Source organism: Panthera uncia (genome assembly GCF_023721935.1).
Source record: "Panthera uncia isolate 11264 chromosome A1 unlocalized genomic scaffold, Puncia_PCG_1.0 HiC_scaffold_17, whole genome shotgun sequence".
Taxonomy (NCBI): domain Eukaryota; kingdom Metazoa; phylum Chordata; class Mammalia; order Carnivora; family Felidae; genus Panthera; species Panthera uncia.
In genome coordinates this window covers 112,545,385-112,566,943 of record NW_026057577.1, presented here as the reverse complement: position 1 = coordinate 112,566,943, position 21,559 = coordinate 112,545,385, and the positions used below count along the sequence as shown (strand labels likewise).

General features: G+C 42.8%; 1 long non-coding RNA gene across 1 annotated transcript; it reads right to left on the bottom strand.

The window, feature by feature from the left end:
* Window positions 1–922: 922 nt before the first annotated feature.
* Window positions 923–16,620, bottom strand: LOC125934587 (uncharacterized). Its single transcript, XR_007461465.1, has 3 exons — window positions 14,587–16,620; window positions 12,786–12,909; window positions 923–1,088 (listed from the first exon to the last, which is right to left on the bottom strand). It is a non-coding gene; the product is annotated as an uncharacterized LOC125934587 (long non-coding RNA).
* Window positions 16,621–21,559: the final 4,939 nt, after the last annotated feature.

Genomic DNA, 21,559 nt, shown 5'->3' with positions numbered 1-21,559 from the left:
CACCCTTTGGGCGGAGGTTTTCAATCTTTTGTGAAGCCACCCTCTCACCTCCCTTTCCCATCAGAGCAGAAATCTCTCAACTTTCAACTAGAAAGAGATGGTGAAACACATTTTGTACGCATTTTCTTCCCACTTCCAACCTCCTGACCAGAAAAACTAGCTGGAAATAAAAGACATGAGAGTTATCTGATGCAGTTGCGTAATGATTGTTCTAAAGAAGAAAAAATGGAAGATTGTAGTATTTTGATTGCTTCCTTTTCAGCTTGTTAGTGAGGGAGAGATTCTAGTCTAGGGTTATGGGGATGGCCAAACATGGCACTCACCGCTGGACAGAAGAGACTGATGGCAGCCTATTGTCTAGGGAAAGAAGATGCTGTGCAACCACAGCTGGGCAGGAGTTGTACTTGGGCACAGAGTGACCAATCAGGGGCTACGGGGTTAGGCTTTATGGTAACAAGAGGTGGGAAGGATTTCTGGTTTCTACAGGCGGATGTGCTTGTTTTGTTTGCCTAATTTTGTAGCTGGCAGGGAACTGGAGCCTGGTAGGGATAGGTAGGCACTGGCCCTCGTCCCCCTGATAATGAGGGTTGTTTGGCTAGGGGACCTTATCCGAGCGAGCAGAGTGGGTAGGAAGATGCAGTGAGGCCATTTGAGGCCCTCCCAGTTTTCCATGGCAAGGTAGCACATAATATTAATTTTAAGCCTGACACTAGTATAGAGATGCTAGAAACAGACTTAGCCAAGTGGACAAGGAAGCTCATCGCCTGTCAACTGCAGACCATTCCTATAAACCATCGCCTTTTACCTCCACTTTTAAGTCAAACAAGAAGTCCTTTCAAAACTGGAGATAGAATCAGGAATGCTGGAAGCATTGTTGGGGCTGTTCCCAGCCTCACTTCCTTCTTCAGAAAAGATTGAAAGACCAGGGCCCTGCTTGATGGCCTGCGGCTTGTGCGCTGTCTGCAGGCAAGCTTCCTGCAACAGCTCAGACATCTGACTGATTCCCTAGGGGGCTCACCATGGGCTGGCCTGGCTGCAGTTACTGGAACAAGGAAACAGGGTCAGTTGTCTTTGTCAGCCATGGTAAACTGTAATTTAGAAAAGTAGAAGCCCAGTGAGCACACTTAATAAGAATACAAAGTCTTTAGTTAAAGAAGGTTTATGAAAAAGAATTTTAAGGGAATGTGTTGAGAAGAGTTTTAATTAGAGATACACATGAAAGGAGATACACGATATACTCTGTTACCATAAAATTAGTAATGTAAAATTAATAAAATTAAGTTAGAATAAACTTAAACCAATGTTATTAAATGAAAATCTTTTCCTGTGCTCAAGAACAGTGATATTGCCTTCTTTTTTTTTTAATTTTAAATGTTAAATGATGACATTTCGAATATACAGCCTAACGCAGAAAACATTAACAGATACTCATGTACCAACCTCCCATATTAACAGATGTGAATATTTTGCTTTATTTGCTTCAGAATCAATTTCCTCTTTTTAAGAAGGAAAACACTAAGTACAGATAGAGCACCCTTATCCCATCCTTACCTTTCTCCCTGGAGGTAACCATGACTCTGAAGTTAGGATGTTTCTTCCCATGTACACATGTTTAAACTTTTATTATAGAGATATATCCATGAATGATATGTACCATTATTTTGTATGCATTAACTATTTATATAAACATTAAAAAGCATATGGTACATTTCTTTTTGTAACTTTCTGCTCTTATCAACATGCTTTGACATTTTTTCGTGTTGATATATGTAGATCTAGTTTGTTCATTTTAACCTATAGTATTTCATTATATGAATGAATCAGTTTATTTATTCATTGGCTTATAATAACATTGTGATTTATAATATCTTATTTTCGTTATATCTTAATATCTTATTATAATAAGATACATATATATATATTTGGTCTTATATAATAAGATATATATATCTTATGATATATATATATCATATATATATGATATATAAGATATATATATAACATATATATATGATATATAAGATATATATATATAACATATATATATGATATATATATCATATATATATATAACATATATAACATATATATATATGATAATATCATATATATATATATAACATATATATATATATATATATATATATATATATATATATGTTCTTTGTCCCTATTTCTGGCACAGAACTCCTCAAATACTTGGGAGTTTCCTAAGTATTGAGAGTTCAAAGTTGTCTTTTGTTATGTTAATGAACCCACTCCTGGATACTCCTAAGGATGGGGGCTGGTTGTCAGGAGAGCTAACCACATGATTAGATGCTGGAACTTACAGTCCCATCCCCTAGACCTCTGGGGAGGAGAGAGGAGATAGAGGTTGAATCAACTCCCCCAAAGAGCAAAGATTTAATCAACCATGTCTATGTAACAAAGCCTCCATAAAACCCCAAAAGGATGGGTTCAGAGAGTTTCCAGGTTGATGAACATAAGTAGGTGTGGAGGGAGTGGTGCCTGGTGAGGACATGGAAACTTCACACCCCTTCCCCCTTCCCCATACCTTGCTCTATGCCTCTCTTCCATCTAGCTCTTCTTGAGTTATATCCTTTTATAATAAACTAGTGACCTAGAAAGTAAAATGTTTCCCTGAGTTCTGTGAGCCACTCTAGCAAATTAATCCAGCCCAAGGTAGGGGGGGGGGGGTCAATGGGAATCTCTGATCTATAGCCAATTGGTCAGAAGCACAGGTAACAATCTGGACCTATGACTGGCATCTGAAGTGGGTGTGTGTGTCGGGGGGATGTCTCCATTCCCCCCACACTGGGTCTTGAATAGTTATTGCCATGAGTTCCCAGGATGGGTCACAAGTTCTGGGTGTCTGCAGTGGCTCATCCTTAAGCCTGCTTCCCTCAAAGCCTGTGAGCTATTAATCTCATCCTGTCTCAGAGGACCCTGGCTCAGGAGCAGTCAGGTTTCTGGAGTCATGGAGTATCTTGGATCTACATGTCTCTAATTTGCAACGCTGGAGAGGGGCTGATCTCTCAGTCCTCACAGTGACCAAGCTGTGTTGGTTTCCACAGAGAAACGGGGGGCATTCTCCTCTTCCCAACTGTGCATTGCCTACACCTGGATGTTGCATTGGTGATGCCTGAAATTTACAAAGTATGACAGAGTCTTTCAATGCCAACCTGTAAGGTGTATCCTTCTAGCACCTCTCTCCATGGGGTCAGGCTGAGGAGGAGCCAGCGGCTCCTGCACTCTGCTTTTTGCTGTTCTCTCTCCTACTCTTCTCCACACTCTCCAGGCATCCCTGCATACAACTCCTCCTGGCAACTGCATTCTCCATACAAATACGTTCATGTAATTATCCTTCTGGGGCAGCCAGTGCCAAGCAATAGGTCTAGATTTCTCTTTCGGTTCAGCCAAGATTCCCACCCACTGATATAATATTTACCCCACAACATACCACACCACATGACACCACACCTTGTGTCATTGGTCTTCAAGTTCTCCCTACCTATGGCTCCTTCCCATTGTACGCCCCATGTTCAAGTCTTTTCCACCCTGCACTAAACAAAGACTTTCAACACACCTGCCCCCTTCCAGCTACTGTCCCATCTTCTCTTCTCGTTCCTTCTTTTAACCTAGTATTGAAATCTCTAGGCATACCAGTATGATTTAAATTTTATTTTTGTTCATTTTTTTTGTGAACATACATTACATTTATAACTAAAGAAAGTATGGTCTCTGTTATAGGTTGAATTGTTTCCCCCTAAAAAGATATGTTTGAGTCCTCAGCTCTCGTACCTCAGAATGTGACCTCATTTGGAAATAGGGTTTTTACAAGTTAAAATGAAGTCATTAGGGTGACCCCCAGTCCAATATGACTGTTGCCTTTGTGAAAAGGGGACACTTGGACACAGATACATACACAGGGAGAATGCCATGTGAACATGAAAGCGGAGATTAACAGGATACAGTGGAAGCCAAGCAACGCCAAAGAATGACAACATGCCTCTAGAAGCTAGAGGGGGAAGCATGGAACAGATCTCTCCCTCACAGCCCTCGGAAGGAACCAACTCTGCCAACACCTTGCTCTCAGATTTCCAGCCTCCAGTGCTATGGGACAAAAAGTTTCTGTTGTATGAGCCACTCAGCTTGTGAATTTTTCTTCTGGCAGTCCTGAGACACTAATGCAGTTTCTGTATCCTCATGACTCAACTTTGATGAAGTCCTCCACCTTTTCTCTAACCACCTCAACTTCTTCTCAGTTGTCAGCGCCCCGGTAACGGGCTTCTATCAAGTCTTCTCATCAAAGTCACCAGTAGCCTTCCTTGTCACTGAACCCCAGTGGACATTTCTTCAGCCCTTGAATCCCTCTGCAACATTTTACATGGTCTATCTCTTCCTTCTTCCTAAAACCGTATCTTCTCTTGGATTCCACGGCACTGCACTCCTGAATATTCTCCTTATTTTCTATTTTTTTTTTAGTACCCTCCAGATTTCCCCTTCTTTTACCCTTTCCTTCAATGGAAATGCCCCTCAGGGTTCTATCTAGCGTCTTATTTCATCACACTATCGCCCCTCCCTGAGGCCGGTTAGTGGCTAAGGCAGAGACTTAACCAGATTTAGGCGCAAATTTTGGCAACAATGATTCATGGAAATAAGGTGTGCTTCCCCTGGAAGACACACAGTGTCTGGTTCTCTCTCTTTCTATGGCGTTAAGGTTTTATGGTGTTAGTGGCTATTGAGGAGCCCTACTTAAAGTCATCATTTACAGGTTTGCAAAATGGTGATTTTCTATCACTCTTTGTTTATTAGTTCTCTAAAGAGAAGCTTTCCTTTTTCAACTGTTTAGTTACCCTGAGGAACAATTTAGGAAAGGCAAGTTAAATTCTTGATTCTTTTATTTACAGTTTTCAGAACAATGAGTTCTGTACCTAGTACCTGTAGAGATGACAAATGTGGGTTTTTTTTTTTAAATTATAAACTTATAAATTTAAATATATCTGAGGTGTTTCAATCAATTTCAGATATTCTTATTGAATTCAAATGATTCTTCTCTTATAGTAGGAAGATCACTTCAAGGTGGTTCTCAGATCCTGTTGTCATGGCCCCAGAGGTGTGTGATTAACTTCTTTGCTTCCTGGTATAAAAAGATGTTACAGGCTCTTCTTGTAGATTTTCTATCATGGATTTGGATTCAGTTACTTCTCCAAAGAGCCCTCATATTTTCTTTCTTGAGAATATATTATTTTTAAATTTTTTTTGTTTTAACGTTTATTTATTTTTGAGACAGAGAGAGACAGAGCATGAACGGGGGAGGGTCAGAGAGAGAGGGAGACACAGAATCTGAAACAGGCTCCAGGCTCTGAGCTGTCAGCACAGAGCCCGATGCGGGGCTTGAACTCACGGTCCGCGAGATCGTGACCTGAGCTGAAGTCGGACGCTTAACCGACTGAGCCACCCAGGAGCCCCTTGAACATATTATTTTTAGAATAAATAAGAGAGCATTTTTGAGAAGGACACATTCTTTTTGTTGGGCATAAAGAGCTGGCAAGAAAAAAAGAAAATCAGGTATGTAACTAATTTGCTGTGCTAATTAAGGACTAAGATAGGTGAAATTTGGAATGGAGAGAAGAAATATTAATTAAATGTAAAGAGTTGGAGCAATTCAGTTTCCCCTGTGCCTTGTAGAATTATATACCATTCTTTTAAATTTCCTTGTTTTAAAACTCTCTCAAGGTGAGGCAGAACTGTTGATTGTCCTTGACATACATTTTCTTTTTTCCTGCATCAGGAATCCCATTTTTTTTTTTTTTTTCTGCTTTTTAGTCAGTGCCAAGCTCATCACCTCTTTAACTTAGGTTGTAGAGCTAAGTATGGTGAGGAGACAAATTTCTACTAAAGTAGAAGACAAACTGTACCAGAAGTTTTCTTTAAGTGAGGAAGTGAACTCTTTGTTCTCTTTTACGCTGACTGGAATGCAGACACAGTGGCTGGAGTTTAAGTAACCATTTCAGAACACGAGGCAGTAGCAAATGCTGAGGGTGGCAGAGCAACAAATTAGAAGAATTCTGGTTCCCTGATACTGTAGAAAAGGGATCAGCAAAATGTTTCTGTAAAGGAGCAGATGATAAATATCCCCAGCTTTGCAGGCCATATGGTCTCTTTCACAGCTTGTCAACAATGCCATGTTAGAGGGAAAACAGCCATAAATAATATGCCATAAATGAGTTCCAATATGTTCCAACATGTATTCTAATAAAACTTTATTTACAGTGAAACTGAATCTCTTATCATTTTCATATGTCATAAAAATCATATACTCTTTTGATTTATTTTCAATCATGAAAAACTATAAAAGCAATTCTTAGCTCACAGGCTTACAAAACAGGAGCAGGTCAGTTTTGGTGCAGGGCGTGGTTTGCCAACCTCTGCTTTGGCACCATGAGGTCTTAGATTTCTTATCTTTGGTCTTTGTTTACGGGAGACGGGCACTTTTATGTTGTTTCTGGGAGATGGGGTTTGCTGTGACTCAGCAGAGCTAAATCCCGGTAACACGTAGATGCCACAGTCCCTAAGGTACGCGACCCTCACATGCCCCCGAGCTGTCCTGTACCCCTTCTCCTCAGGACTCTTACTGACCCGCACCTTTGCTTCCTGTCCCATTTCCCCTACATTTCACTGGCCTCTCCATCGGAGCACATACTTTATACTCACTTGTACAGGGACCTTTGTCGGGGTCTGCTTCCGATAGCTCCAAACTTTGCAGTGGTAACTGTCGTGACTCAAAGACCTTTTTCTTCAGACTTCAATACAACAGCAGAAGCAGCGGGCTACTCCTTATATAAATTATACCCTGGTGTTCTAGGCACGACTCTTTCCCAGTGCAGCATAATGGTTGAGAGCAGGGGCTCTGGAGACTCCCTACTTGCACTGAAATCCGATTTAGCTTTTCTGAGCATCAGGCAGGATTCCTTATCTGTAGAGTAGAGCCAATGACCCATACTCTTCAGCACACAACAAATAGTCTATAAAGTTAGTTATTATCAATGTCAATACTAACGTGTTGTCCAAGGCACTGAGACACAACCACTGCTACTTGTGAATTGCAACGTGGCATCTTCTTTCTAAATGATGGAAGAGCAAGTGGGAAGTGCTCTACGGAACACAGAAGAACTACCAAATGGGGGTTCTTTGTAGGTGATATTTGCAGATCAGAACCTCTAAGTACAGTACCGATATGAAGGAAGGGACACATCCTGCTCTAAAACTTTAGCAATAAGTAAGGCAAATGGCTGTGCTCTGGAACCAGGGACACCGGGGTCATGATCCTGAACTGGCCACTCACTGATTCACTAGGGGCGTTATTAACTTACCCAGTGGGGTTGCCATTGCTTGTCTCCTGAGGTTATTGTGCACATTAAACAAAACTGTGCAAATAAAGCCCTTAGCTACTCGCTATTAAGAGCTTTATTATGTACCAGACACCGTGCTATTATTATCCACGACCTGACTTCACGGACGAAAAGCAGGGAGATTCCAAACATTGCTCAGACACCTTTGTCCTGATGACATATGTGGCAGTGGGGCCGGATCCCAGAAGACCTTTTAGGGATAACCACCTGGCTCTTTCCTTGGCTGTAGAAGTCTACCTTCTTGGGTTAATATGTTTGAACCCCCCCACCCCCACCCGCCACAGGGGAACACGAGGAAAATGAATGGCTCCCTTTCTGCTGAGAACAGGGGAAGTGCAGGTCCTGACACCCTTTGCTAGGCTCGATCCCAGCAATTCTGCATTGTAACCAGCACCAGCCACGCAGTGTGCTGCAGGCTTCACTGCGTAGCGGCTTTTAAGCTGCCAGTGTTTGTGCATCTCTCCCGGTGGAGACTGTGTTTGCCACAGCACAGAGCCGCTGTGTGGAGAAGGCGGACTGCGGGAACGCAGAGGGAAAACAAATCCCTTCTGTATGGCCACGAAACTCACCAAGGAGCCTTTTTGCTCTGCTTGGGGAGGGAGGAGAAAGGAAAAGGAGAAACCACACGCTCTAAGGGATTCAATCAATATTTGCAGTCTGCCTGACTCACCAACTTGGTCTGACCAAATAAGAACTACCCTTCTACCCTTATTTAAGTATTTAATAAATGATCAATAGTAGGATTGTATTTCCACGAGCTAGAGAGTTCTAATATGGTGGCACAGAATTCTTTTTTTTTTGATTTGAACTTTTTTTTTTTTTTTTTGCCACGTTCAGCAATTGCTATCAGATGCTGAATGTCTGTGGTCACACACTCAGCTTCCTGTTTATAAACGCGCTCTGTTTTCAGTGAGTCAGCGGTTTCTTGTTCTGTATAGAGGTATAGCTGGCCGTGTCAGGCCAAGGAGGTCGAAAGAGCTTTGTGAATGGCCCAGTGTGCATGGGCCTCTGGGCATCAGATGTCAGGGTTTGTGTGCTCGTAGCTATACGCAAGTTAAAATTATTCTGCTCAGTAAGTTTGGTGGTTTCTTATCTGATTCTGAGCCTAACTGTTGTCAAAGATAAACAAAATCAGACACTAGTTAAAGTGATAAGGACAGATTTCAACCAGGACTAACTGTTGCAGTAGGGAAGAGAGCCTAGTGTGAACTAAGCTTGACTAGATTTATACAGAGGTGTCTGGGCGTTTCAACGAGAGAACGGGGGCTAGGGAAGGGTGAGCCGGGGTCAGTGGAATCAGGGACCTGAAAGCTTTCAAAGCGTTGGTCAGTGTAAATAGGGCTAGGTCAGCTGGTCTGTCAGCTGGCGGTGATCAAGGTTGGGAGTCTGTCCTCCCACAGAGACTGGGAGGCAGAGGCCGTATCCGTCCTGATGCTCTCACACTTCAAAGAGTGCCTTTTAGGTCCTTGAGAAGATACTCCTAAGTTGCAGGAGGTACACGTCGACCTCAAAGGGACAGTGGAAGGATTTCCAACAACAAGCCCTTTTTAGTAAATGCCCTGAGAAAGGGTGGTCAGGTTTCAGCTGGAACAAATGGTCAGTTCTTTCGGCAGCTTTGAGTTTTCTCAGGCAGGCACTTCAAGGGGATCAAGGTCATCCTAGGGATGTGGCCTTGAGCTGTTAGAAACCGTGTGAGTTTCTGTTTGAGTCTTTTAGAGGCCAAGACTGAGGCCTGCGTGAGAAGAAGGCTCTAAGAAGCCTGGCTAGAGTTTGGCCAAGGAGGGAATCTTTGTCTCTGTGAAGCGGGCCAATGTCTGTCTTCAGCTACAGTCTCATTCACTTCCCCTGGCACGGCTACTTCCCCACCTAGTGATCGGACCTCCTGTCATCCTTAGTGCCGGGCAGCCACTAGCTGGGCTGGGACTGCAAATGCCTAATCTCCTTAAAGGGCATGTGGGTTCTGCACTTTTTCCTCGATACTTCCTCTCCACCCCTAGCTCTCACGGGTCTGTTGGCCTGGATGTGGCTCTTATTACTCTCCCTTTACACAGCCCCCCTTATAAGCCAACTGTGGCGGCCTTCTCAATTCAGTTTATCCCCATCTCTTCCCTGGAAAAGGCTTCCCTGATCTCTGAGAGCTGGGTGTGGCACTCCTGTGACACATGCTTTCCCTCCACAGCGTTTATCACCCTGTAGTGTGGCACCTGCTTGAGGTCCTTTTCCTCCACCAAACTATAAGCCATAGGAGGGCAGGGACCATATTCAATTGATCCTTGTCCTCCCAGCACTTAACCACAGTGGGTGCTTAATAAGTGCTTGCTGAGCACCTGCACGGATGGTAGCTGTCCCTCGATGTATCCCCGTAGCACCCTGTTCTTAATGGGGTTTGAATCCCAGCGTAACAAATTCTGTGGTGTGGGACCTTGGGCGAGTTGCTTAACCTCTTCGCACCTAAGTCTTCTTGTCTGTAACATGGATGAAGGATGATATTCCCCTCACACGGCTGAGAACAGAGCCCGGCACATAGTAACACTCTGAAAGTACTATTACTATTGCGTGTTCTAAGATGTAGTTAGATACTTACTCTCTGCCAGTGATTTGTTGCATGAATGACTGAATGAATCAATAAACATCCAGCATCTCAGCTGGGAAGCAAGGAAGTCCTTGCTTCCTCTGCCCTCTGGGCAACATGTCAACATTTACCTTTACTGCTGTTGTTTTCTAACTTAGCACACAGCACCCCTCTCTTGCCCCCGGCCCCCCCTGCCTTGGCCCTACTGGCTAGTGTTCTGACTTGAAATAGGTGCTGGGTGGTGATGGAAGGTGAAGAGCAGAGCTGGTATCTGGTTGGGACTCTGCCTTGAGCCCCAGAAACTCCCTTCTCTATGTTTATGTCTCTGATTCTTCCCAAATTGGACTCAGGTCTCGCTTTCCTCACCTACCACACACTCCTCAATCCATCCCAATCTGGAGCCACTCACACATACACACACACATACACACACACACACACACACACACACTCACACTCTCCAATGAAGCAACAGTAGCCAAGAGCACCAATGGCTCTGCATCAAGCAGGCAGACCCAGGACCTTCTTAGTCTACAGCAGACCATCAGTGGTATTGGCCAGACCTTCCCTCTCAGAATATTCTCTTTCTTTGGCTTCTATGACCCAAGTTTCTCCTGTTTCCTCCCTGCCTCTTCTCTGTCTCCTCTGCAGATTTGGCCTTTCTGACCCAACCAATAGGAGCTTGGGCTCTTTCCTTCTCTTCCTCTGTGTTCTCTCCAAGGAAGTCTTGCTCATGCCCAAGGCTTCAAATACCACCTACAGGCAGATGAATCACAAATATCATCTTGCCTCTTTATGCCTTGAATGTATCTCATTCTTTTTAAATGTGATCTTATCAGAGAGGACTCCCCTGACCCCCAGAACTAAAAGAGCCCCATACCCCTTCCCATCCCCTAGCCCACTTGTCCTGCTTTAATTTTCCTCTTAGCACTTATGACCACCCAAGATATTCTGTATTTGTTTATTATCTATTCACCCCTACTAGCGAGTAAACTCTGTGAGACTTTGTGGCAGATATTACTCTAGGCCCTAGAGACAGCAGTGAATAAAACGTACTAAAGTCTCAGTGAATATGTGATAAAACGTGTGTATGGAATTTAGGTTTCCAGCTACAATTCTCCTCCGGCTCCAGAGCAATATATAATCAACTGTTGCCTTGACAACGCTTCTGGGTGTCCCAAAGGCATCTCAAACTCAATCTCTCTACACCAATGCTGTCCACTAGAACTTTCTATGATGATGGAAATATTCTATCTCTGCATGGTCCACTATGGTAGTCACCAGCCACACGTGACTATCCAACACTGGAGATGAGGCAATTGCGATGGAGGAGTTGAAATTTTAAGTTTCTTTAAATTAAACTTAATTTAATTAAAATAGCCACATGTAGCCTAGGAGCTACCATGTGAGGCAGTGCAGTTCTAGACTGAGCTGATGAGCTTTCTCCCAAAACCTGGTCCAGAGGCTTCTATCTTATCAAATAGCACCACCATCCACCCGGATAAGAACACAGAAAAGCAAAAGTCATTCCTGACCAGCTCCGTTTCCTATACCAACCAGAGCCAATCCTTCACCAAGTCCTATTTATTTTGCTTCCTAGATTTCTATTTTTTTAACCTGTCCATTTTTTCCATCTCTACTGCTACCCCAGAGGAAGATATACAATCTCTTATTGTGACTATTTCATCTCTCTCTTTTTTTTTTTAACAGATGGTGGTTAGTGATGTGAAGGACAAGGGGGATGAGAACCACTTTATTATTTTTTAATGTTTTTTTAAAATTTATTTTTGAGGGAGAGAAAGAGAGAGGGAGTGCTCGCAGAGAGAGAGGGTGACAGAGGATCCGAAGCAGGCTCTCCGTCAGTGCATAGCCTCATGCGGGGATCCAACCCACAAACCATGAGATCATGACCTGAGTCAAAGTCAGATGCTTAACAACTGAACTACGCAGGCACCCCTCATCCCTTATCTTGAGTAAAGCCTCTTAACTGATTTGACCATCCCATTTCCCTTTCTCCGATCCATTCTCCATATCCTACAAAAGTGACTCCAAATGTATGTAGTGTACCTTGATCACATTACTGCCACTTCTCTTTCCTACTCTGCTGGCTTTGGATGGCCTGCAAGTTCCTGCAATGGTCTGAGTCTTGCCAACCTTTCCTGAAGTGTTCTTTCTGAGCTCCAGCCACAACGGCCTTATTTCCATCCTGCATTTGGGCCATTTTCCTTTCCAACATAGTGTCTGTTTTCCCTAACCACTGGACAAGGTCAAATCCCTATTACATGCTCCCATAACACCAAGTATCACTCCTCAGTACTGTTATAGTCATTTAATAATTAATTAATATTTATCTTTCCCACTGGAAAGTAAGCTTCCTGGAGCAGGGACCTCTTCTATTTTGTTGACCATTTGGTAATATCTGTCTAATAGTAGAAGCTCCATGACTATTGGGCTCTATCTACCCTGGAGAGGTGAAGAATGTTAGCCTTACTTCCCTCTGGATCCAGGCACCTTATGATGGGCAGATGGAATAATTATCCATTGCAATCCTGCCTTGCCTCTCTGATTCCCGAACTGAAAATGAGACCCCTGGGTGCTTGGCCACCCCTGCCTAGAAGGACAGGAGAAAACAGTGAGGGACAATATGGAGTTAATCGTTTACTCAAATAAGACTGAGAAAATCCATGACTGTCACGTTACCCTGACTGGGCAAGAATAAGATTTCTTCTACAGAGAGAAGTCTGGGCACAAAAGCCAGGTTCAATCACAGGGAAATCAAGTCATTTTTGTACACCTACCACAAAGGAAGATGTCTAGGTCATGGTCATCATCTATTCTGGGCCTTAGTTTCCACATCTGTGAAGTGAGGTGTTCTCTAGACCAGTGCTTCTCCGATGTTCTGTGTGTGGTCACCTGGGAATCCTGTTGAAATGTAGATTCTTTTCAGTGGGGATGAGTCAGAGTCTGAGATTCTGCATTTCTAAGGAGCTCCCAGTTGTTGCTAAGGCTGCTGGCCCTCTGACTACACTTTGAGTAGCAAAGGAATGGAGACAATTCTAAGGCCTGTTATTTTATGGTTATAAATTATCCAGGGAGAATAATCACTGAGGACCAGCCTTGAAAAACCAGAGATAGCTTTCTAGTTAAGCTTCACATTGAAGAGATGTGTTATTTTGAAGGAGAAATGTCTTTTTTTTTTATTTTTATTTTTTTAACGTTTATTTATTTTTGAGACAGAGAGAGACAGAGCGTGAACAGGGGAGGGGCAGAGAGAGAGAGGGAGACACAGAATCTGAAACAGGCTCCAGGCTCTGGGCTGTCAGCACAGAGCCTGACGCGGGGCTGGAACTCACAGACCGTGAGATCATGACCTGAGCCGAAGTAGGACGCTTAACCGACTGAGCCACCCAGGCGCCCCGAGATGTCTTATTTTTGAAGATTAATCCACCTGTCCCCTCCTCCTTGGCCTCCTACCCTCCCCACCCCAATCCTGCCATCTTTGCTTCCTTATCATTGAGTAAATCTCTGGCAAAAATAAAAAAAAAATGACAATGCTTCCAGAACCAAAGCTGAATGCATAAAAAGACCTTAAGAAATATGTTTTGGGGAAGGGAAAACTGTAGTTTTTTGATAAACTTTAAATGAGTGATTATGGAGGATGGGTGTGGGGACTTTGAGTATTTTAGGGAAAACTGGGTAAAGGATGAAACATCTTAATAACCCATGACATGAAACACTGAGACCGCATATCCTGTTGACCAGTTCAGAAAATATGTTTTGACCCCAAATATTTAAAATACAGATCCTTACAGAGAATCCATGGTAAAAGGTCCCTGCAAATGTTAGTTTGCTGGAAGTTGTCCGTTCACTTCCCCTGGGGGTAGAATACACGGGCTGTATGCGTGCACGTGTACTCATATATTCATGCACATCCATACACACACGCTCCACACTGCACACACATCTACACACACGTACACTCATACACACACACACGTTTCCTTAAACTGGCAAGGAACGAAAAAACTAAATAAATAAACTGCTAAGGAACTAAAAAGAATGACTAAGGAATGTTTTTTAATAGAAGCTTTACTTCCTTCCTCACAAAATTATTGGCTCTCTTCAGTTCCCTTCCTTCTGACCACCCCAAGTGAACCTGGGTGCTGCAATGGCCCCAGGCTGACTTCAATAAACCTCCTTTGGCTGATGATCCCTGGCAGCCTCAGAGACCCGGACCCAGGTCCCCCAGTGACCATCTGCAGTAGATCAGCAGGGAAAGGCAAGCAGTGGGTCTGTGCCACCCCCATAGAGCATTTTGTGGGCCACAGGGCTAGGGCTTGGTGTGCGGGCTCCCAGGCTAGGGCTGCCTTGTGGAGACAAACTGCTTTCAATATCTGAGCTGGCTCTGGTCAATGCTAAGATGGATCAGTGTAAGTCATCTACTCTTTGAATCTTGCATGAGCCCTTAGGTGGAGGTTACAGACATATCCACCTAGTTTAATAAAAGGGCAGAGCACCCACACAAGGACTTTCCAGGTGGTTTGGCTCAGGCAGTGTAAAATAATGGATCTTAATGGCTGATATTCATTAAGGACTTACCAGGTCATACACTCGGATGATCATGTTCACAGACTAACTTCTGGAATTTTCGCAACTCTATGAGGTAGGCAAAATGATTAATTTCCGGAGCTTTGTTCTCCACAGAGAATAAAGAAAGGCTAAAGGGATAAAGAATAAATCATTTGCCTGAAGTTTCTTCTGACACAAGTAAGACTTAAAACACCAACAAACAAATCCAGGACAGGGCGTTAGCACGTAGTAAGGGTTAGAAAAAGGTTAACAATTATTATTAAATATTCACCTATGCCATCAATCAACCTAGTAAAAACAATTGTATGAGGGAAGTATTATCACCATTACTTCCATGTGAAGAGAACAAAGCTCTGAGAAGGCTTATCACCTGCCCCATCTGATCTTCCTGTAGCGGCCAGCTCTTCGAGCTACGTCACAGCTTTCATTCATTGTTCATGCTGCCCATCTGCAAGGCAAACCTCATGGCCACTCTTTCAGGCTGGTCATTTTCCCAGTCAGATACTGACAGGCCGACATCCCAGTTACCTTCCATTTATTCTCCCTGGAGCTATTCTCAAACCTCAAAAGATTTTTCAGAGAAAAGAAGACTTGGGCGTATAGCCACAGAAGGCTGTAGATATTTCTTTAATTTTGATTCTAATAGGGGCTTAAATCTGCGATATTTGCAATAATTTTTTTTCTTATTGGTCTTCGCTTTTACTGTTTATTTTATTGGGATAGAATAAATATGCCCGCCTAGCTCCAATCATAGCAGAGTTGAAATAACTCTCTGCCTTGAAGGATTTTAAGCACGACCAACCCTCTACCGCCTCGCTTTTATTCTCTAGAGTGAAATAAGATAATGCACAATGCTCACACGGGCTTGGCCCTTCCGGCCCTATGAACCCTTTTCATCTACTGGGATCCAGGATCTCTTGATTTAAAATGCATAGAATTCCTGTGTGCAGAGTAAGTGAAACCCTGCTGGCATATTTTCAGGTTTAACCCTCAGCTGGCAGGGAGAAAACCAGTCCTCAGTCACACCAGGAATATTCTAGGAGTTTTGTATCGGTCCTGACAACAAGCCTGCTGGACTGTGTGGAAATGAGTGTGCTATACTCCGAGCCCTGTTGTCTTGGATGAGAGATTTACCTTCTCTGGGTCTCGATTTCATTCATGATACCTACTCAGGTGATAATGGTACTAAGCAAAGGTAGTCCCGAGTGTTGGCCTGAGTGTAGCTGTATAAGGATGTTGAAGTCGGTGATGACAGAGGTTGCTTCCAGATCTGTTGACAAGCGGAAGATTCTGTGAGTGGGATAGGTTGGCAGAGTTCTTTCTCTTTGTCACGTAGGCTCCTCTGGGGTGTGGTCTTGCTCTGTCAGGGAGCTGAGAATCGTAGAGGAAAACGACAGTGATGAGTCTGGAGTGTTCTCATCTGCCCTCGGTAATCTCTTCTGGCTTTGAACCTCACCCCTATTCCCACTACCCTCTGTGCTCTCCTTGACTTGCTAGCTGAACATCTCCACTGCAAAATCCCCCTCCCCTGCAAAGCCAAGGTTAAAATGCAGCTGACCCAAAGAAGTTCGAAGAAAGAGGCAAGATCTCAGCTTCTCATTCTTTGGCTGGCTCACCCCCCTAGGTTGAGCTACTTTGGGTCAGATGAGTTTTTTATTAAAGTGTTAATGTATTTCTCAAGGGACGCAGTGTGCCGGCAGCACATCTGAAACCGGGTGCTGAATGAAAGGGTCCTGCATGCAACCGCATCTGCTTTGCATTACGTTATGCTGTGCAAAAGACAAAAATACAGCCCTATCAGTCTAAAAATACTTCCTAGTTGTTAGCCAAAAAATGCATTTATTCTTGGATTCATAAAAATGCAGGCCATGTGAAATATGTGGGGAGCATGCACTCTCATAAAAAAAAAAAAATTGACCAAAGAAAGAGAAGAAAAAGTTAAACTTTGAAAAGCCTTTATTGAAAGAAAAAGAAGGTAGAAATGGTCAGGTTTGGGGTGAGACTGGGAAGCAGAACTGGGAAAGCTTTGTGACCAGGGGAAAAAGCACACTTCTGAGGTCCAGGCTGCCTCGCCCTGGGCCAGGTTCTCCACTCTCACTGCTTTGCTTTGGGGGGCCTAGGAAGGCTGGAGGCAAGAACCATTCACAACCCCAAATCTCAGCATCGTGATCCGTGCACTGCTTCTCAAAGCTCCTACGATTTGGAACCAGTTTTTTTTCCCCTCTAATCCACGGTGAATTGGTATTTTTACAGGTTACAATAGGAATGATTTGATTAAAAGATGAAAGGAAAAAGACATATAAAATGAGCCCCCATTGTTGGATTACGAGATTCAACAGACATAAAATTACACTTCAAGATCATTTTTTTTTTAATTTTTTTTTAACGTTTATTTATTTTTGAGACAGAGACAAAGCATGAGCAAGGGAGGGGCAGAGAGAGAGGGAGACACAGAATCCGAAACGGGCTCCAGGCTCTGAGCTGTCAGCACAGAGCCCGACGCGGGGCTCGAACTCACGGACCGTGAGATCATGGCCTGAGCCGAAGTCGGACGCTCAACCGACTGAGCCACCCAGGCGCCCCTCAAGATCATTTTTAAAAAGAAAAGAATTAGTGTAGAAAGTCTGAACACACATCACAATGTCTGTAACTTATTTGATATGCAGCAGTAACAACTGAGTGCCACACTTGGAACAGCACTGGAACATCAAAGAGTGTGGAGATGAGAGGTTTGCAGCCCAGCCCGACGCCACCATGTGCTAAAGGTGTACCCTTGGGCATTAATAACCATTCTGAGCCTCTGATGTCTCATCTGCAAAGTGGGATAAGACCTTCTTATAAGGACAAGAAAGGACAGAGGTAAAGTGCCTGGAAGTTTGGCGTTCAATAAATGCGACCAAGACCTAAACTACCATTAGTTTCCTACGGTGTTAGTTTCCTATGGTTGCTGTAATAAATTACCATGAATGTCGTGGCTTAACACAGATATATTCTCTTACAGTTCTAGAGGTCAGAAGTCTGAAATGAGTTTCACTGGGCTAAACTCAAGGTGTCTGTAGGGCTCTGTTCATCCTGGAGGCTCTAAGGGAGAATCCATTTTTTTTGTTTTTTTCTACCTTCTGGGGGCTGCCTGCATTCTTTGGTTCATGGCCCTTTCCTCCATCTTCAAAGCCAGCCGTGTGGCATTTCAGATCTCTCTCTGACCCTGACCTCTGCAGTCTTCCTCTTCCACTTTAAAGGACCTATGTGATTACAGTAGGGCACTAGGATAATCCAGGATAATCCCTTTATGTTAAAGTCAGCTGATTAGTAAACTTAACTCTATCTGCAGCTTTAATTCTCCTTTGCCAGGTAATATCCATATTCATATTCATCTTGGCATATACAAATTCCTGGGGATTAGAATGGCAACATCTTTGGGGGGACATTTTCTGCTTACCCTAGCACCTGATGTCATTCATTCAACAGACATTTACTAAGCGCTCACTCTGGACGAGGCAGAGTGCTGACCTCAGGATTACAATCAGATAGAAGGCAGGTAGGTCCTAAGTTCATGGAGACTGTGCTTTAGAGAAGAAGACAATTACACAAATTACACAAATAAGAAGATAATTACACAAATTATGAATAAATACTAAAGAGTTAAAGTATATTATGAGTGCATTTTCTGGGAATCCTGATGTCAACTGAGGGAAGAGTTCATTCAACGTATGTATAAAGACAATATTCTGTGTGTGTATTAACAGATGATTGAATGGAAAGTGCTTCAGGTCACCTATATCAGAAAAATATGGAAAACTTATTAAAACTGCAAACTCGCAGAGTACAGGGCCCAGGAATTTATATTTTGTGTATATATTTATATTTTATACATGCTCCCCCCCCCCCAACCATGCACACGGTGATTTCTCCCTACATGACAATCTGAGAAGCAGCATTTTGGTTTCCAAACTGGGCTTGATCAAAAGAATCACTGAGTTCCACCGTCCCCCTTCAGGTCTCCTGAGTCAGATTCTTCAGGGAAGGGACCTGGGATTCTGCATTTAAAACCAACTGCCCTCCCCCCATCGACAACATATACACCAGTAATTCTTATAATCAGACGAGTTTAGAAGCACAAGTGTAGTGGAAAGAAATAACCAATGGCCTGGGAATCAGGAAGTTTAGCTTTTAATCCTTTCTTTTTCTACTTAGCCAACTCAGAACTTCAGGATCCGCAATGGTAATATTCAAACAGTGGTCTTTGAATGGGACAATTTTGCCTCCCAGGAGAGATCTGGCATTGTCTGGATACATTTTTTTATAGTTATGACTGTGGACAGAGGAGGAGAGGATAGGAGATGTGTTGTTGGCAGCCCAGGGGTGCTACTAAACATCCCACAATGCACAAAGCGGCCCCCACACCAAAGAATTGTCCAGTTCAAGATGTCAGTAGTGAGCGCCTCGGTTGCAAAAGCCTACATTTAAGTACTGATGAGGAAGTGTTCCCAGGGAAAATCCGTACAGCAGAAGGAAAAGGAGGAGACAGCGGGGTTGAAGGACAGACAAGGGTGAGGCGCCAGGCCATGGCTGGCGGGGAAGCTCTGGATAACAGTGTAGTTCCCACCTCAGAGCCTTCCTGGTCTGAGGTGAGGGAGCTGGAATGTTTATACTCCTGTAGATCAGTCGCAAATTATGGACGGCCTCTGATCCACAATTCTGTGTACAGGCAAAGTGAGCTTTGGCTCCAGCTTGAGAGCGCCTTCAGCCAAAGACTCAGATGCGGGTTGTTGGGATTCAAAGCATCCAGGAAGCCCTGGAGAGGATAATAGTGAAGGGGGGTGGGGGGTGAGGTGGAGTATTGTCAATTCTGTTACATTAGAGCACTAGTTTCCAAACTTCTTTTTCCCTACAAATCTTTACTAGAAAAACAAAAACAAAAACAAAAACTCTTCTTAGAAGTTCTATATATAATATAATATAATATAATATAATATATTCTATATATAAAGAAGTTCCATATAATATAATATAATATAATATAATATAATATAATATACAAACATGGAGTTGCATTGGTTGAGGAAGAGTGGCGGAGCTTAAAAAGAGAATGAAAAAAAAGATGACCATATCTTCTTTTTATTTGGGATAGCCTCTGCCTAAAATGAGTTAATAATGCAAACACACTTAAATGACATTTACTGAACGCCTCTTATATACTAAAAACTGTTCTATTTATAATTATTTTACATATTGAAACTATGGCTACTGGTATATTATCATTTCCACTCTAAGTTTATTAAAATGTACCAAGTAACAGGTTGTTTAAAATTCAGTTAATTATAACATAAGTGATTTTATTTACTTGGATGCCGATTTGATGCTTCAACTTGTTGCTGCCTGAATAAAATGACACTATATTGTATTTTAAAAATCTAGAAAACTGCTGATGAGCCACATGTGCTTAGAAAGTATTTGAATGCCTAGCCACAATACCCATCCCTTGGGAATTTTTCAATCTGTGAAAGAATTTGAATATTTCCAGAAAGTACTTTGTTTCTTAGCAAGAATATTCTGAGTAACATCACAGGATGGGAAACCAGTAAGGGTGGGATTTGGCATAGACAGATCTTTGTCTTATTCAGTATTTTTATTGATGACTTGACAATTATTATTTTTTCTATGTTTTTATATAGTTAAGCAGTGGGGAAGCCAAGGAGAAATGAGTCCAGGTTATTTAGGATAAGCTTATCCAGATAAAACAATGGGTCAAAAATAATTGGGTCAAAAGCAGACAGGTTAACTTAACATAGGGTCAAATGGCATTTTGATAGAGAATGAATATTCCTGACTCCAGAACTCCTTCCTCGTAGCAAATCTACCTGGTGGAAAACCATAACATCCTTAGAAGAGAGGAGCTCCCAAGCCTTGCCTGGGTGGTACTTGTCTACTGGAGTACCTGTGGTATCTGTAGTCACCCCTGGAGGACATTAACTACTTTCCTGTCTTGGGTCATCAGGCAGGCCACTGTGTCTTAGGATGCAGTGTGGTGTGGCAATATGATGCATCAGAGAACAATAGAACAAGTGGCAAGAGAGGAGGGCATTGCTAGGCCTGACATCTGACTCCTCAAAAGTCCCTAGGAAGCATTTCTGTCACACATACACTCCTTACTTTTCTGAGAAAATGGAAGAATTGAGACTGATGGTGTTCCAGATGTTCTCCAGAACCCACTGCTGGCTAGTGTACATTTGACCCACACTTTGGCCCGCCCAAGAGTATCCACCAACACGAGCCCTAGACCATTTGGAAATTTTGCCAAAGTTAAACAACATCCTTTATGAACCAAAAACAAACAAACAAACAAACAAACAAAAGAAAAAACAAAACAAAACCAAAAAAAACCAAAAAAAACTTTAACATTTAATAGCAGTGGGATTACTACTTCAAAATTCAACTTAATATTGGCAACAGTGATGAAAAATCACATTGTTTCTTTGAAGATGCACTTAGAAACTTGTAGAATTTTCTTTTTTCTCCTTTTGTGGTGAGTAGAGGGACTGAGAACATAGTAGCCAACTAACGAGCACCATTAACTGATTACTTGCCTGTGAGCTACAATCTTCCAAAGGGTTCTGCTTTTCCAACGAAATGAAGGTGAAGGAGCCACAAGATTATTTTATTATTTCACGAGAGCCTTCTTATTCTCTTATTACTCAAGAGCCTTCCAGGGGAAGAATTTTACCTGAAACAGGCTCTTCTGAAGTTGGATCAAAGTGGTTCAGTTTGTAAGAAGGGTTGAAGATTACTTGATAGAAACTGATACACCAGCCATCTATAGGAATTAAGTACTTTTCTTCCACAGCCACCAAAAGTACTATAGTCAGAAGCCCTCAGTGTCAAGCACTGAGGTGAGTTATCCAACACCCACCTGGAAAAGGGGACCCCATTGCTGGTGGTAGGTGATCCACAGTACCCTAGTACTAGGTAACTGCATTTTTTA